General features: G+C 35.1%; 3 long non-coding RNA genes across 3 annotated transcripts; all 3 read right to left on the bottom strand.

Moving 5' to 3' along the window:
* Positions 1-1,448: 1,448 nt before the first annotated feature.
* Positions 1,449-2,843, bottom strand: LOC113353407. Its single transcript, XR_003361272.1, has 2 exons — positions 2,719-2,843; positions 1,449-2,572 (listed from the first exon to the last, which is right to left on the bottom strand). It is a non-coding gene; the product is annotated as an uncharacterized LOC113353407 (long non-coding RNA).
* Positions 2,844-11,532: 8,689 nt separating this feature from the next.
* Positions 11,533-12,680, bottom strand: LOC113353405. Its single transcript, XR_003361270.1, has 3 exons — positions 12,533-12,680; positions 12,205-12,335; positions 11,533-11,912 (listed from the first exon to the last, which is right to left on the bottom strand). It is a non-coding gene; the product is annotated as an uncharacterized LOC113353405 (long non-coding RNA).
* Positions 12,681-13,561: 881 nt separating this feature from the next.
* On the bottom strand, positions 13,562-15,034 carry LOC113353406. The gene is made up of 4 exons (XR_003361271.1): positions 14,956-15,034; positions 14,034-14,067; positions 13,776-13,886; positions 13,562-13,647 (listed from the first exon to the last, which is right to left on the bottom strand). It is a non-coding gene; the product is annotated as an uncharacterized LOC113353406 (long non-coding RNA).
* Positions 15,035-15,262: the final 228 nt, after the last annotated feature.

The following is a 15,262-nucleotide window of genomic DNA, read 5'->3' as shown; positions in this document are numbered from 1 at the left end:
GTTTCATTATTCTCTAAAATAGTCATATTTATGCTATGAAGAAGATGTGCGTGAAAAGAGAAAATATCTATGTGAGAATGTGCAGGATGAAACCAAATATATCTTAATGGAAAATATATATTTTTTCTAATATACAGGACGAAACTGGTTTCATTCATTTTTAGGTTGTGATGTACCTAGATTTTCTTTTAAGTTTGCAGGATGAAACTAGTTCCATCCGGTTTTAACTGTATGTGCCTGGATTATTGTCAGAGTATGCATAATGAAACTGGTTTCTCTCAGTTTCAGACAGTAATGTATCTAGATTTTCCTTAAAACTTGCAGTTTTAATGTGACGTATCTGGATTTTTGTCAGAATATGTAGAATGAAAATGGTTTCATTCAGTTTTAGACTGAATTTCTATGGGCTTGCAGTGATGTGGAATCTTATAGTGTATGTCAATGCCGGGGCTTAAATTTGTTATATTTATGTTTGGATTGTTATACTAAAACTAGTTTGTACGAATCTCATTGTCTATGCTAGATATCGACGTAAATTCAATCATTTTATATATGAGTCACGTCTTTTTTTCTTCCGACCATGTTAATATATGTTAATTTCATTATTGTTGAGTCATCAAATATATAGGATGTAGAAACTGGGTTTTATCTAGCTCTAATATACAGGATGTATCTGGTTTTCATCTGATACCTGCAGAAACTGGTTTTCATCCATCTTTAAAAGATATGATGAAGCTGATTTTCATCCAACTTTAAAATAGGATTTAACTGGTTTTGATTAAAAATTTTGCAGGAAGCAATATCAAGAAGGGTGTCTGTGCTGAAAGAAGTACCAAGAATAGGCATGATGTGAACATGGGTGGTGAATCAAGAACAAGGAATATAGATGATGTGAATGTGGATGGCGAAATGGATGATGTGAATGTGGATGGGAAACATATCTCGCATATGAAATCCTCAGTGATGAGAATAGTTTCTGGAAAGTTTGATGTATTTAGGTTGTTTAGCAAAATAGGTCGTTAGAAAATTTTTATTAATGTAGTTCATCTAGAAGTACTTTATTTTTTGTTGAACTGTGTCTTCGCATACATTTATGATCCGGGATTCGTCTATATCTTAATTGCAAGTTAATTAAATATGTTTTTTATTGAAAATTGCCTATACTTCAATTTCCTGATAGTTTCATGTAATGTTGTGATGGAATATGCATGATGAAACCAGAATGATTACATTTTTTTGTCAGAATATACAAGATGAAACTGGTTTCATCCTGTATAAAACTATTTTCAGAGTGAGCAGGTTGAAAATATTTTTTTTTGTCAGAATATGAAGGATGAAACCAGTTTCAACCTGACCAAAAATCTCATATTTTTCCCGAATATGCAGGATGAAACTGGTTACATCCTAGTCTAATCTGTGTTACACCTGATTGCATTCAAGTTTTACAGTGAAAACTGAAAGGGGATTCGTCTATATCTTAATTGCAGGTTAATTAACTATGATCTTTTTTACTGAAAATTGCCTATACTTCAATTTCAATAAAAATTAAAATCCCATTTGACCTGTAATTCACACACACACAAAACATAATCTTCAATACTATCAACCACCACCAACATCAAGCCTAAATTATTCTCTTCTGTCAATCAACGGACAACAACACCAATTGGTTCACCATCTCAGTTCTACTTCTAAAACCCATGTCTCAGCACCTCATTCCACTGCATTCTCGCACCGTTTCTGCAGTTCCAAAACTATCTTAGGCCATACTATCAGCTGCAACACAACAACAAAATCATTTCTGCGATTCAACCCACTAACATACATTCCGTAATACTAAGCACCTGCAGCTTCATTTCCCTACCCGCTTCAGTTCATCGCCATACTGCAACACTCAGTTTATCAAACCTTCTCTGTAATTCAACCATGGATTCATTGCACCTGTAATTTCTCTAACACCAGAACAACAACAACACCATCATTCTTCCACACCTAAACTGCAAACCTTTCCAGAAGACCCTGCCATCTCCTGCGAATATGAACCAACAACAACTCCATCTCAGGCTTAGCTTCATCTGCATCACAACTACAAGCTTACAAACGCCACCAATACCATCTCCATATCAGGTTCACCACCATACGCTTAACACCACCAACTCCAGTTCCTCCTGCAATCACCTGCAACCATTGTCTTCCTCAATCTCAACATCAACAACATAATCCCAGCTTTCTTTGTTCATCACCACAGCAGCAGTACCAAATCTCAAAACCACAATTCTGCTTTATTCTTGTTCTCAAATCGAGCTCAATCCCTAAATTCATCCATAGCAAAACAGATCTCCTCATTTCTTCTTCGTCTTCTTCCCATCCTGGATATTATATCAGAATCATTCTCAGCAACCCAATTCAAACAAAACCCATCATTCCTGATCTGTTTAGAACTCCAATTCATTGTAAATCCTATGTTAAATCGATTCTTCAACCATCAAAAGACCTTTATTTCATTAACTTCTCGACTTCATAACCAGCACCTTTAATTAGTCATTGCAACCCATTCAAACTCATGAATTCACTGAAACAGCAAACCCATAATGAATCAAAGACGTAAACGCAACAAGATGTTTCTTCTTCTTACAGTTAGACCAAAACCAAATTCACCCGTTTAAACGTATTGGAAAAATTGATGAAATACTTGATCTAATTGAAACTTAAACTCACCCGTTTAAACGTATGAGAATATTTTTATAGGAGAATATCTTAAACTTGATTGTGTTCATCACCATCACAGATCTGAAGAAAAAAAATTTGAAGAAGAAGAAGTTGTTTGTGTCGACATCTTCTGTAGAAAGAAAATTGTGTCAACTGAGAATTGATTAAAAAACCTTATTTAAAAGGTTAAGGTTATTTTAGGTAAAACATTTTCGGGGTGAAATATCCAAGTTGTCTAATTGAACAATATATTTCTGATTTTTGGCTATATAAACAGTATAAAAAGCTAGAAACCTATTTCACCCAGGAATTGTTTGTTTTGGTCTTTTGACCAATTTTGTGTTTTTTTCTTTGTACTCTAGCATTTTGTTCTCGATAATTAATCAAATAATTTGTCATTATTTATTCCTGACTCAGATATCAAATGAGTTTGATAATATTAGGTAAGTTTGATTTGATTGGTGTCTAGGCCTTATATTATCCAGTAGTAAAAAAAAAAAAGAATAAACTAGTAAGTAAATGCCATAAATTTCAAAGATGGTTACATCATGTGCGAACACACTATATGTGCTTATATCCAAAGATGATTACATCATCAACTCTTTATTTCAATCATTGAAACATTCTTCTATAATGACAATAGCCGTTTTCACACACTATTAGTATCAAAGCAATTTTCAAGATATTGAAATAATCATTATCGAAACATTCCAAGCCTAAATCAAATGATTTTATCACACAAACCATGTAAGATGTTACTTGGAAATTTTCTCATGATACAAGATGAACTTGTTCGAAGCGAAAGCTTACCAACACATATTTCGAGAAATATGTAAGCGAGATATACTCAGCTCGAAATCTCAAATGTGTATAGAGCATACTATATCTAACACGACTTATGTCTCAATATAGGAGATAGTAGAAATAGATTTTCCAAGTGATAGATGAGTTCAAGTCTCCACATACCTTTTGTCGAAGAAGTTCCACAAGCTCCCCTTAGTAGTTCTTCGTCTTCAAGAGATGAACGTCGAGAGATCTAAGCTCAACTACACTATCTATGTCCTAGTCCGAGACATCTATAAATAGGCTAGAAATCAAGACTTATAGTTTTGATCACTAACATTGACAAACATGCTTGAGATAGCAACGCATGCGAGTTCGACCGAGCAATGCTCTAACAATCTCCCCCTTTGTCAATTTTAATGACAAAACTATCAATACATATGGATTACAAAAAAGATAAAAATGTAGCTTCTCATCCACATGCTTGATCTCCTTGGCATCTTCAACGCGACTCGAAATCTTCGTCACTTCCAAGTACTCCATGATCCTAAAGTTTGTAAGTTCAGCATCACAGTTGTTGAAGATTCATAGCTATAACAATGAGAAAACAAAATGCTCTCAATTATTGTTATACAGTGTCATAGTATTATTACACAACATCAAAGTTCAATTGTATCACAACTTTGACAACAATACTATGGTGATATGTATCACTCCCCCTTAGTCAATACATATCTTAATATGAAAACCACTCCCGCTTACATAATGATCTGTAAACCATATGTATTTGTAGTGTGAACTACACATTAATTCTCCCATTTTTTGTCAAAAAAATTGGCAAAGGTACGAAAATTAGTAGGATACTAATGAAATTTCCACAGAGATACTTCATGACCAAAGGTGTATTAACATACCAAAAAATTTAGATGCAATCATAAATCCGAAGCTAAATGCATTCATCAAGGAGTTAATAAAGATACAAGATAACCCCTAAATATTCCACAACCGCACTCCCCACAAAGATTTGGCAATTAAGCACAAGTTCAAAATGAACTCCCCCCCATACAAAGTCATTCCCGAAAGAACAACAAACGCGACCTTACTTTCACAAGAAAAGAAGGATTTCTTTGGACATAACCAAATCACATGAAAACATGAATTTGAATCCAAAGTATTCAATTGAATAATCCACAAAAGAATTCATGATTAATCCAATCGAAATGCACCATTAAATTAACCACAAGAAAACCCATAATTAATTCAATCGGAATTACACAACTAAATTAACCACAAGAAAATGATCAATTCAATTGGTCATGCTCGTCATAAGAGAACTTACGGTGCAACAACTAAACTGACCACAAGAGAATGATCAATTCAATTGGTCATGCTCAAACATAAGAAAACTTATGGAGAAACATAGTATATGCACAAAAAATGTGGATCGGAGATCGACCAATACTGCGTAATAGACAAGGATTTATTACAATTTCCATCACTATTTGCACAATGACATACAATAGACTTAACCCTTGTAAACAAAAGTTTTATACTTTCTTCCATCAAAACAATGACATATAAGGCTTTAACTTTTGTAATGTCAAAAGTTCATTCTATCTTCTATCAATACTTTCATACCGACATAATAGATATAACTTTTGAACAAGTATGGGACAGTCACAGGTTCACGGACGTAAAAAACATATCCCATAAAAATTTGCAATATATAAAATCATAAAGATTAAAATTGCAAAAACAATATTTGCCATTTGAAGGTAGAATTAATCTTTTTCGCATGGACCTACACCAATAGTGGTTACCAAAGGCGTATAAAAAGATTTTCTTAACAAAGAAGAACATACAAAGTCATTAAAGACCATGCATCATAGTTCACATAAGATGATTGTGAACATTCAAGAATCCCATAGCAATGCGTACTACTGCCTTCTTGAACTTCCTTCTTTGTGATTCACCAATATCCTTCTTGTAAAAGCTACAAATGAGCTTATAAGAGAATTACTCCAAGAATCCAAGTGCCCAAGTCCAACAGAAGTAGAACAAGTGCGATGAAACAGAGCAAATTACTCAAAACAAGATACGGAACAAATACCAACCTCAACTCATTCAAATTTAGGATTTCTCATCACCATTTTGAAATTATGCATACGGGTTTGCAAACGAATTTTTGTATCCTGGAGAAGTATGCAAACGGGTATGCGTACTTAAACCCCTGGATTTTGATTTTAAATGATGTTATGCACACTTGGTATGTGTACCATGAATTCCAAACATCCCGAACTACTATTTTCATACCTAACCATTTAAGAACCTTAAACACAGATTAAGTTAGGTAGAAATGAACGATAAGCAAGATCATTATAAGTACTCTAAGCAAATAAAAACGCAAATCTTTTTCAAGTTTATATACATACCTTTTTATAAGAATCCAATTGAATTCTACATCCTTACCGAACATAATCTGTGCGCCCCTATTATCGTGCTTCCCTCTCCGCATACATAACAGGGCATTCCTTGGTGAGGATGCACTTTCAACACAATCAAGTTTTGTTGAGGTGAACAATGTCTTTCTCACCACAAGTAACTTTTGGATTATCATGAAAGAGATCACTTTTATAACCTTTTACATCCAAACCCATATTTCCAAAGAACTTTTTAAGTTCTAACATCATGGATACTGCTTTCTCCATAGTCATGGAACTTTCTGGGAGATAATTCCTTTTCACACTCAAAACATCATTGACTTTATTTGGTATGACCTTCTGAGTGCGTTTAGGAACAATCAGAACCTTCTTCCCATTACTCTCTTTTATATTTCTCAGAAGAGAATCAGATTGACTGTTCTTTTGCAAGTTAATCTTTCTCCAACTGAGATCATCAGATCTTTTCTTCGTCTTTACGTACGGATTTATCCTTTTGATAACCATTACGATTGTGAAAAGGCTTCATATGATGTTTATAGGAAAATCTAGATTTATCACAACACTGATTCCTTTGCCTAAAGGTTGGACAATTACAACTTGTAACGTTAAGAGGATTAGTCTTAACATATGATCTTAGTTTCACAACTTCTTGTGATGCCCAAACAAGAACATCATGAAGTTTTTCATTCCTTATACGGAAACGACATTTCCATTCCAGGTGACCTTTATTTCGCAATAGTGGCAAACATAAGGAATGTTCTTACCTCGATCCATGTGTGCTGACTTTGGAGGTTGATAAACTTTGCTGTTTCGAACCTTAACTGTCGATGAAGGTATTTCACTTTTTCCATCAGTGAAAACCTTTTGTTGAGAAGAATCATTAGCCTTGAAATTTTTACCTCTTTGCTAACACTTGGAGCATCTATTCGCTTATAGCCTAGTCCTCGTGTATCACGATGATTTTTACTTGCTCCTAGCATAGTGGTTAATTTGCTTGAACTAGTATTGAACTTTTTCAAGTCATCTTCCAACATCTTGATTTTATCAAGAGAAGCAGCTAAATCAGCCTCAAGGCGTTTTTCTCGAGCGAGATAAGACCTTTCTCTGTCATCAGAACTTGTTTGTTGAGAGCTAATCCTTGCTTCAGATTCTGCAAGTTTCTCTTCCAACAAAAAATACTTTTGATAAAGATTATCACATTCAAGTGACTTCATACGTAGGTTTTCCTCAGAATCCTTGAGGATCGATTTGTTTGAACGATTCGAAACAAAAACACCTGCATAACATCTTCTCAATTTCTTGTTTGTATGACAGAGGTTAGTCAGAAAAGGTGTGACATGAGAAGTTGTCATCTTCTTCTTTTCCAATGAATTCAAAAGCTTAACATACTTCGAGACTTCCTCATCAACATCTCTATCAATATCTGAGTCACCTTCGTCATAAAGTTCATCCAACTGTTCTTCTAGGAGTGATTCCCAGTTATCAACAGTTTCCACAGGTTTAGATATTAACTTAGATGTGATATTTATCTCAGGATAATTCAAGCTTTGCAAATCATCTGGCAATTTCAGAACTAGTGTGTTATCAGAGATAGACTCGTCCATATAGTCATATTGCTACAAACACATACATATAAGGTCTTTAATGTGTTTTCTTGCTCTGATACCAATTTAAAATACGGGGATCTAACAACCAGACCCAACAATTCGTTTGGAAATCTGAGAGGACTTACTCCAATACACTTTCTAGATAATCAACTAGATAGTCAGACTCAATCTAAAATAAAGTATATCAAAGAGTTTAATATCTCTAACTCTTAATTCAATCCGCAATCAGCAAATAGAAATCTGCGAGCCCGATTGAATATAATAGGAAGTACTTGAACGGTACCAAAGACCAATGTTCAAGTGTCAGTCAATGTAAATCAACAACCCAAGGTTGGATATTCTAATTGATTGATCTTAACGCACAACCTGTGGTATTTCAATTATAAAAATATAATGTGGAAAAGAAATAATGCAGACACCAGAATTTTGTTAACGAGGAAACCGCAAATGCAGAAAAACCCCGGGACCTAGTCCAGATTGAACACCACACTATATAATTAAGCCACTACAGACACTAGCCTACTACCAATTAACTTCGGATTGGACTGCAGTTGAACCCTAATCAATCTCACACTGATTCAAGGTACAGTTGCGCTCCTTACGTCTCTGATCCCATCAGGATACTACGCACTTGATTCCCTTAGCTGATCTCACCCACAACTAAGAGTTGATACGACCCAAAGTCGAAGACTTGATAGAAAAATATGTCTCACACAGAAAAGTCTATAGGATTGAATAAATCTGTCTCCCACATAAATACCCAAGAGTTTTGTTCCGTAGTTTGACAAATCAAGGTGTACATGAACCAATTGATAAACCGAACTTATATTCCAGAAGAACATCCTAGTATTACCAGTCACCTCACAATAAACTTAATCGACTAGCGAAACAAGTTATTGTGGAATCACAAACGATGAGACGAAGTTTGTTTGTGATTACTTTTCGATCTTGCCTATCGGAGATATAAAATCTCGAGCCAATTATTTCAATTGCACTCAACACGATATAAACACCAAGATCAAATCGCACAACTACAAGAGAAGTAGTATCGGTCTGGATTCACAATCCCAATGAAGTCTTCAAGTCGTTAACCTACAGGGTCTCAAGAAAAAACCTAAGGTCAAAGGAGAATCGACTCTATTTATGCAACTACTAACACACAGGAGGTGTGAGGATTAGGTTTACCAGTTGCTAGAGTTCTCCTTTTTATAGTTTTCAAATCAGGGTTTGCAATCCAAGTTACCTTGGTAACAAAGCAATCAATAATAACCGTTAGATGAAAAACCTGATTCAACCAAGCTAATATCTTTCAACCGTTAGATCGAACTTAGCTTGTTACACACAAATGAAATGTACCCTCATTTAGGTTTATGTAACCGTACCTAAATGTGTACACCAGGTTGGATAACAAATAGTTAACCGAGGTTAGCCATATGATTACTCTCATATCAACCTTATTCATCTTAACCATAACTAGTTCAAATGACTCAAATGAAACTAGTTAAAGAGTTGTTCAATTGTTTAGAAAACACAATTGAAACCAAATCGGTTTAATTCACTTGAATCAATCATGGACATTATAGCGACGGTTTGCAAAGATTGCATTCCTTGTGATTTAAATGTTTAAGTCCATGAACTGACCGATTTAACAAAGTAACCATCTTAAGTATGCATATGGGTATGCGTACTTAAGCAATCGGTTTTGACTTTGTAAAGTTTCCAAACTCAGCAGAAATTTTCGGTTCAAAAACTTCCGCTAGTATGCATACAGGTACGCATACTTAAGGTGACTAGTTAAGAGTTTGTCAAAAACCAAATTCAGCAGAAATTCTCGGTTCGAGAACTTCCTCTAGTATGCGTATGGGTAGACATACTTAACCTGTCTCCTTCACCAATTCCGTATACACACATATGCATACTTTTGGCTTCCGGTTTATGGATTTATACACTAATGTTCGAACACACTATATATGCTTATATCCAAAGATAGTTACATCATCAACTCTTTATTTAAATCATTGAAACATTCTTCTATAATGACAATAGCCATTTTCACACATTATTAGCATCAAAGCAATTTTCAAGATATTGAAATAATCATTATCGAAACATTCCAAGCCTATATCAAATGATTGTATCATACAAACCATTTAAGATGTTACACGGAAATTTTATCATGATACAAGATGAACTTGGTCGAAGCGAAAGCTTACCAATACATATTTCGAGAAATATGTAAGCGATATATACTCAGCTCGAAATCTCAAATGTGTATAGATAAAACTATATCGTAACACGACTTATGTCTCAATATAGAAGATAGTAGAAATAGATTTTCCAAGTGATAGATGAGTTCAAGTCTCCACATACCTTTTGTCGTAGAAGTTCCACAATCTCCCCTTAGTAGTTCTTCGTCTTCAAGAGATGAACGTCGAAAGATCTAAGTTCAACTACACTATCTATGTCCTAGTTCGAGACATCTATAAATAGGCTAGAAATCAAGAATTATAGTTTTGATCACTAATGTTGACAAACATGCTTGAGATAGCAAAGCCTGCAAGTTCAACCTAGCAATGCTCTAATAAAACTAATTGCAAGAGGGTTATATGGCTAGCAAAGAAGACCAAGATGGAGAGGATTAAAAATTTACCGTTGGAGAAACGACAAGAAGAGAAAGATAATTTTGATATCAATGACAAAATATCAGAGGTACTTTGGTCTGATTTTCAAGTTGATTGGGAACAACTTTTATGGTCGCTCACGGAACCATTATATTTCCTAAGGGAGCGTTTTGTAATGGAAAAATGGTCAACCTACCCGGATGTTATAACATATTTGAAGAACGAGATATTGGATCCCCACAAAGAAAAGTTTGTTAGTGCATGGGTAAACCGTTATAGACATTATGACAATCAATCCACAAGCACGGTGGAGTCGGCTCACTATCGGTTCAAGATTAAGTTAAATGGTTGTGATGGTGGATTCGTTGTTGTTTTTGAAGCTATGCTGGAGTATTTTAAGCGTGATCTCGATAGAATTAAAGGCGATTTTGAAAAGAGCCGATCTAGAAAGCTTGTCGACTACCGGGATAGCCCTTGGCTCCGAGGAATAAGTTTATGTATTTCTCAATGGGCAATCCTTAAAATTATGATGGAAGTGGAGGCTTGGGAGGGACACAATTTTCCACCGAGAATGAGATGTAATTGTCCCATGTAGGCAAGCGGTAGCAAATTATCCCACAAGGATTATTCCGATGGAATATATAGATCCATTTTGGAAACAACTAACATTTAGCGATCCATTACCAAATCAAGGTCTTGGGGACGTGTTTTGCGACACGGAGGCACACAAGGAACTTTTTGAGAAGTATGCTTCTTTACTACCGGCGCAAAGACAACTTTGGTTGTATGAATTGCGGAAATTCACCCGTCCATTCACTGGATAAGATATTTTACACCTTAACAAGGGGCAGGGCAAGGGTAGGCCTTCGACCAAAATAACAAAGAAACTACACCAAAACATCGGATTTGGGACGCATATAAGCGTTGCAGTGAATTTCACCAACGCATATATCCGTTGGAAATACGGCGTTGCAAATACTTTTGCAACGCTTATGGTCAAATTAATTTGTGCAACGCATAAAAATGTTGGTCACCAGATTTACCAACATTTTGAGCAGCAGATATTTTAATTTGTGCAACGCTTACAAAGAATTTAGGCAACGTATTACTCTAGTTTGAGAAACACTTATATACGTTGCAAACCAATTTACAGGTAAAAGAAAAATCCGACGGTACTTTCAGGTAAAAAAATTCCGGCGGATTTCTGCACCTTCATATGCCATTGTAGATCAACTAAAAGACCCAATTTTTCATATGGAAAGAATCTCATAAACACATCATTATTCATCATCACAATCCATCAACATATTCATATATATCAGCTTGTACCATATGAAATATAATAAACCATACAATTATTTGGTTGATTCAAAGATAAATACCAACTTTGGTCAAGAATCCAAGTTTCCGAATTTGACAATATGAAAGTTAGTTCATAAGAATACCTTCAGTTATTGGTGTAGCTTTGCCACGGCCTCCTCTCGACACAGCTGTGATAGTAGAAGTAGCATCTGATCCAGTTGAACCTCTACAAAGATCACCGTTAGTCCCACCAATTGCACTTGCAACTTGAAAACCTCTTCTTGCCTTAGTTGTTTCCCACCCTGACTAGTAGTCTTGTTATGCCCATGTATGCCACAGGTGCCACACTTTTTCTATCTCCTGGGTTGTGTTTCATATTCTCTCCTCCTCTAAGTTCTTGGACTGCCAGGGTTTCATCTAGTAATAGGTGGGTTCACAACAGGTAATGGCTGAAATCAGACAAAATATGACCTGATTAGTTTCAGTTATGAAGAAAAAGTAATCAAGTTTCTATTGTTGAATGAAAATAAAAGCAAGATAAGATAGGTTACTTATATAAAACATAAAAGTAAAATAAAATAAATGGCCATAAGATAGGTTACTTATATATTTATTAAAACATAAAAGTGGTTCAAATTGAATGAGAACCATCCTCAAAGCACCAGCATTACCGATTCTGAAGAAAAGAGTACATAATTGAATGGCAGGCTAATATATGACAAATTAAGGAGAGTGAAGTACCTGCTAGTTAAGAAAATTAATACAACCAACACACTCACTGTAGTGCAGCTGTTGACGCTGGCAATGAAACATATCTTTCTGCTAGAGTCAGCAGTGTCCTTATTATTATCTGTTTCCTTTTTCAGCCTTTGCTATATCACAACAAGCAGCATATGGACATAATGTACGTGTCAGACTTGAATAATGGTACTTTGACAAGAGTGCCGAAACGCTTAATCAACTAACTATTAAACTCATTTGGAAATGGGGAGAAACGAATGACAAAGTTAACAATGTTGTTAAGAGCTCGTCACAACAACAACCAATGTTTTAACAGAACATAGGTTACCTTTCCGTCATAAAGATGGTAAAATATCAGCAGGACATAACCAACACATGGAGATTTCTTGTCATGATTTCCTTTTGAAGTGTAGAGTATATAGAAATTAGCAGGGCCGTCTCCACCACCTCTCACCACCCACCTCCACCACCATCACTTTCTCTGTCTCTCTATCACTACCAATACTACTACTTCCACCAGCTGAAATTGTTGCTGGATAGAGTTACCAATACTACTACCACCACTGAAATTGAACATTCCTGAAACAAATAATGTAAATGTTAGCAATGACACCAATAAAAACAAGTACTGGAATGGTTTGCATGCAATGTACACCTCTCTCTATCTCGCAGGGGAACCAAATTGACAGCAGATTTCCCGTCATTCTGTAGACTCAGCGTTGAGGCATCGTGGCCAACTTCCGACGCATACGACATATTGAATAGATTAAGTTCTATACAATACATACAATCCCCATTCTCTTGCATTTTTATTGTTTCAGCATATGGAATCGGAAATAGAATAAAAATCAACGTTCAATATGGGATGTGTATATCTCATTTTATATAGTCAAGTAAGTTACCTCTGTCATAACAACAACAATTGTTGGATCATGACCACACCATACATAGTCCAGCATTTCCATTCCCTAAGCTGCCGCACCTTTCTTGACTGCAAAGAAAAAAACTACTAGTGATGCACTTGTGGAACAAACCATATTCAATTTCAACTTACTAAGAACATGGACAAATCTGAATGATCCCATCATCGCAACCCTTGGTACCACTTTTCATGACTAATCTGAAAACACCATAGCAGGCCCTAAGCATAGAAATTCCATTAGCGATATATAATGAGCTCTTACAATTCATGAATCATATCAAGCAAACACTAGTACCAGGATTGCTTTCAGTACAAAATGCCATGCTTCCCTCATTATTTTTCCTGGAGCATTAGCTAAATTGCGTACATACCCATCTAATATATACATAACGAGATAGCAGACTTACAACTCCAACTACAGAAAGAAGCAATACTTTATATAGACATAGTGAGCCTTCCTCCCGAAGGACGGTTGATAAGGTATGTGCAATTCCCCTGTACTGGGAAGGAGACACGTCTATCTGCACTATACAAAGTGAAAGGAAAGTAATGCAGCATTAACCTAAATAAGGAAAATCTATGCACATAAGTAAAACAAGAATGGTGATCAATGTTCAAGGATCTAAGAACTCGAAAGTTGAAACATTACCTGGACAGTAAGCCTGCCTTTCACCAGATCCATTGGGTAAGTTGCTGACATGACTATTATTCCAACACATGCTCCAGCTCCTAGGCATAGCAGAGGGGTAACTGATGCATCCTATGCAAGGTTTACCAAAAGAGGGTAATTTATCAGTGCGATTGCAATTTTATTAAGAAACAATCTTCAAATTATCCAAAGAGGTATCAAAATATAACAATCAACTTCGTAAATATGGTTATAACTACAGAAGATAGATGTTCATACCATCAGGCTGCTAAAGATAAAGCCATTATATACCCTGTTGCAAAATTGCAAATGTGAGAAATGTTGAGGAAATTTAGGATAATTTAGTACTTGATCTATTGGAGAAATGACCCTACCTTGGTAGTAGGTAAAGGAGATAGTAATATAACACAAGCACTATTATTATTGTTCATAAAAACTACTGAAATCCTATAAATACATGAGTGAAAGTCAAGGAGATAGTAATATAAGTAAAACATGCCAAATCATTTTTCTTTAAAATTTCGTATGCAGTCATTTAGACACTGCAAAAGTCAGACCTTTCGAACTACGCCGCCGCCAAGTTTACCATTTACAGACCACATCAAGGATTTGGTATACGTAGTCAGAAAATTCAGATTTGACAATATTTACTCAAAAAATCATACAAAAATCATTGGGTGATGGAATTCAGCAAATTTGGTCTCATTTGAAAGTGGAGATAGCCCTCTTTAACATAAATAATATATAAAAGTAAAAAATATCGTAGACGTGTCGAAAGGTCTTGACAAAATAGAATAGAAATAGCATTTTTCAGAAAGTTGCAGTTTCGGCAGTCCATAATCACAAAATCGTATAAAATTCATTATACGATGGAATTCGTCAAATTTTACCTCGTTGGAAAGCTGAGAAGGTTCTCTTTAACATAAAAATGATAAGCAGAAACAATAGATAAACAGATGTGTATAAAATTCTGAATAAAAACAGGACAGCAGTACCATCTCAGGAATTCAAGGTTCTTTTCACAAACACTTGATGGGATATCTTACAAACTCAATTGAAGTTTGATTTTTGATGAAAATCAGAACTTGAATGAATTAAAAACCATTTCTAATCTTCAGAATAATTCTTAAGCATTTGAATTTACATGCAATCACGTATATTGCAATCAAAGAAAAATTACCTGAAGCAAAATTTTGATGTTTATAGATAAACATTGGTGTAACCTCAGTAGGCATGGGTGTAACCGTAAGTTAAATACCCTGCCACAAATCAAAGAAAAATTACTTGAAGAATTTAGGATCTTCTTAGAATCAATAACAGATCAACAAGAGAAACCAAAACAACCAAATTAGCTCTGTACCTGGAAAAAAAAAAAACTAACACCACAAATCTCATATCTAAGCGACTAAATTCTTTTAAGATAAACCAACAACACCCAAATGATTAATCTAATTGATTCTGCTTTCTTATAAATACCACAATAAAAC

Source organism: Papaver somniferum, chromosome 2 (assembly GCF_003573695.1).
Source record: "Papaver somniferum cultivar HN1 chromosome 2, ASM357369v1, whole genome shotgun sequence".
NCBI lineage: Eukaryota > Viridiplantae > Streptophyta > Magnoliopsida > Ranunculales > Papaveraceae > Papaver > Papaver somniferum.
The sequence above is the reverse complement of the archived record's forward strand: the minus strand, read 5'-3'. Positions and strand labels throughout refer to the sequence as shown.